Source organism: Neovison vison, chromosome 5 (genome assembly GCF_020171115.1).
Source record: "Neovison vison isolate M4711 chromosome 5, ASM_NN_V1, whole genome shotgun sequence".
NCBI classification, from domain to species: Eukaryota; Metazoa; Chordata; class Mammalia; order Carnivora; family Mustelidae; genus Neogale; species Neogale vison.
This window is the reverse complement of record NC_058095.1, coordinates 1,659,243-1,662,355: the sequence shown is the minus strand read 5'-3', so window position 1 is coordinate 1,662,355 and position 3,113 is coordinate 1,659,243. Positions and strand designations below refer to the sequence as shown.

Here is a 3,113-nt window from a genome sequence, read left to right as displayed (position 1 = left end):
ATAACACAATACTTAAAAACCAAATCCACACGGTAGAGACGGTAGAAATGACCGAGGGACCGATGCTCCAGGGGCCTGGTGCCCTCCCGGCGGCCATGGGGACATGCGGCAGGACAGCCCTGCCGCCGGGCCATCCTCAGCCAGCCCCACGCTGCCGTGCCTCCCCGCTTAGCCCCCCGCAGCCCCTGAGTCCTCCAAGCCCGAGCGGGCGGCCCGGCCACTTTCTGAGGAGGACTGTTCTCTGCGACTCTGCCAGAGGGCTGGGCCTCTTAGGCAAACACGGTCCCCATCGGGTCCGCCCCACAGGAAGAGGTGGAGGAGGGGGGCGCTGGGGCACAGGAGGCCGCGGGCTGGGTGCGGCCGGGAGCACAGCTGGGCCCCCCAGGAGGCTCCCCGCCCGCCTCTCCCCGCCCCGGCCGGTGACGGACGTGCAGCTAACCGGCCTGCGGTTCTGCCGGCAACGGGACGGGGACAGGAAGTGAGTGTTCTAAACCAGGGCCTTCCAAGTTATGACAGATTCATCAGACAAATGAACCCGCGAGCACAGAGGGCCGCACCTCCCTGCGCGTCAGGCGAGAAGAGCCGCTCCAGCTCCGAGGGCAGAGGCGCCTTCCAGCCCTTCCCGGCCCTTCCCCGAGCTCCAGACTGAACGGAGCACAGGGCAGGGCCCGCGCTACCAGGTGCGTGATCTCTCTTCGGGCCTCAGTCTCCCCTTCCGAGAGCGGCCTGCAGGCTTTGATTTCCCTCTTGAATTCCAGATGCCAGGCTTGACCCGGTGCTGCCAAACCCAAACAGGGTCCCCCTCCTCGCCCCGCTGCTCGAGGGAGCAAGTTCCAGAACCTTTATGCTAAGGGCTTGTGTTCATCAGGGCAGGCTCTCTTTTAGGTTTTAGGCCCAGGGTGGGTTCGAAACGGCTCTGAGAGCTCAGCGGAGCCTGAGCAGTGGTGGGAGGGACGAGCACCGGTGGGGCAGGGGCGCCGGCGTGCGGCCCTCTCGTCTCACTGCTGGGGTGCTGAGCCGGGCAGTGTCCGGCTCTCGCGCGCACGAGGCCACTGGCTCAGACGCCCTGGGCCAGCATGGGCTCACGGCTGCCCCGGCCCACTGAGGACGGCTCTGGCTTGTCCGGACCTGAGACCCAAAGCCGCCGCAGCCCTGAGGCCAGAAGAATGAAGACAGGTTCCCTTTTGGGGCTCTGGGCTCAATGCTGGCTGCCGTGTGGAGGGTCCCCCAGCCAGCACGTCCCCCTTGTTTTGTGGGAGAACCTATTGGCATGAACTTTTTTTTTTTTTTAAAGATTTTATTTATTTATTTGACAGAGAGAGATCACAAGTAGGCAGAGAGGCAGGCAGAGAGAGAGAGAGGAGGAAGCAGGCTCCCCGCTGAGCAGAGAGCCCGATGCGGGGCTCGATCCCAGGACCCTGGGATCATGACCTGACTCTGCTTCCTGTCCCGTTTCTGTGTTCGTTCATTTACTGGCAGCACGGCCTATCTCGACTGTAAACGAGGATGGTGGCCCATTAGGGTCTTCATTCTGTTGCTCGGCTTGTCCCGGTGTGGCCAATGGGACCCTCTTCAAGCCTGAGGCCCTCTTCATGACCTGAGCCAAAGCCAGAGGCTTTAACCCACTGAGCCACCCAGGCGCCCCATGAACTGGGTTTTTAATATACAAACAAATGCTGGGATGTGCGAGCCGCGTGCTTCTTGCCTCCGTCTGCCCAAAGGGCCCAGAAACCGAAGTCCCAGGGGCAGTGAGCCCACCTGGGGTCCAGACCTTGACTTCCAAATTCCGTTCTCCTCTAAAAGGAACGAGGGCTTTTTGGAGACATGGCGGGTTCCAGGGCTGGGGCAGGGAAGGCTCCAGATGTGCCTGGAAGGCCTGCGGGGCCACAAAGGCAGGCAGTGTGCAGAAGAAGAAGGTGAAGGCAGGGGAGTCGGAAGAGGCTTGAAGAGGGTCCCACTGGCCACACGGGGACAAGCCGAGCAGCAGAATGAAGACCGTAACGGGCCACCATCCTCGTTTACAGTCGAGATAGGCCGTGCTGCCAGTAAATGAACGAACACAGAAACGGGACAGGAAGCAGAGTCTGAAACGCCGAGGGCACGCCGCAGTCGGCCCAGGTGAGCGGGGAAGGCGGCCCGTCCGTCACCGGTTCACGGAAGAGCCCGCAGGAAGCTGCCGGCCAGCGAGAGGCTGGAGAAACGGGGTATCCACGCGACTCAGCACATCGCCCCACAGGTTTCTACTAATTATTGCTTACTAATTTTGTGAGTTCAAAATACGAATTAATTGACCTTAGGGTGGAGAAACCTGGCAGACGTGACCTTCACCGGGTGGCAAATGTTCATACCGCGTGCACTGGGACAGACAGATGTCGTGCGCCTCCCGGTGCCACCACCAGGCAGAACAATACGTCGTTTCTGGGAGATTTCACCAAAAGCGCAGAAGTGGGGCCCAATGAGGAGGAGACATCACAGAAACCCAAACGGAGGGATCGCTTACCGAGTCAGTCCCCTGTACCCCTCAAGAACATCACGGTCATGAGATATAAAGACCAATTCTCAAGTTAAAGTTTGTTTTTGCCTTTTTTTTTTTTAAGATTTTATTTTTTATTTGACAGAGAGACAGCGAGAGGGAACACAAGCAGGGGGAGCGGCAGAGGGAGAAGCAGGCTTCCAGCCGAGCAGGGAACCTGATGCGGGGCTCCATCCCAGGACCTGGGGACCACGACCGGAGCCGAAGGCAGACGCCTAACAACGGAACTACCCAGGCGCCCCTATTTATCACATTTTTAAAGTAAGCTCTATACCCAGCCTGGCTCAGAGGAGAGAGCCAGGCACCCCAGATGTATCACATTTTTAAAATTTTTATTGAAGTGTAGTTGACAGACAGCATCATATGGGTTTTAGGTGCAGGACAGAACCATGCTACATTACACACGCTACGATGTTGTTATAGTATCAGCACCGCATTCCTCACGCTGTTCACGTCCCTGTGTCTTACGCTCTCTGTAACCCCAAGATCACCCCCTCTATCCCCTTCACCCATTTGGTCCATGTCCCTTCTGGTAACCACCGGTCTGTACTCCCTACCTGAGTCTGTTTCTGTCTTTTTT

General features: G+C 58.6%; 1 long non-coding RNA gene across 1 annotated transcript; it reads left to right on the top strand.

Annotated features, from left to right (window-relative positions):
• The first annotated feature begins 430 nt into the window (after nt 1-430).
• Nucleotides 431-2,653, top strand: LOC122907517. The gene is made up of 3 exons (XR_006384717.1): nt 431-680; nt 2,025-2,503; nt 2,619-2,653. It is a non-coding gene; the product is annotated as an uncharacterized LOC122907517 (long non-coding RNA).
• Nucleotides 2,654-3,113: the final 460 nt, after the last annotated feature.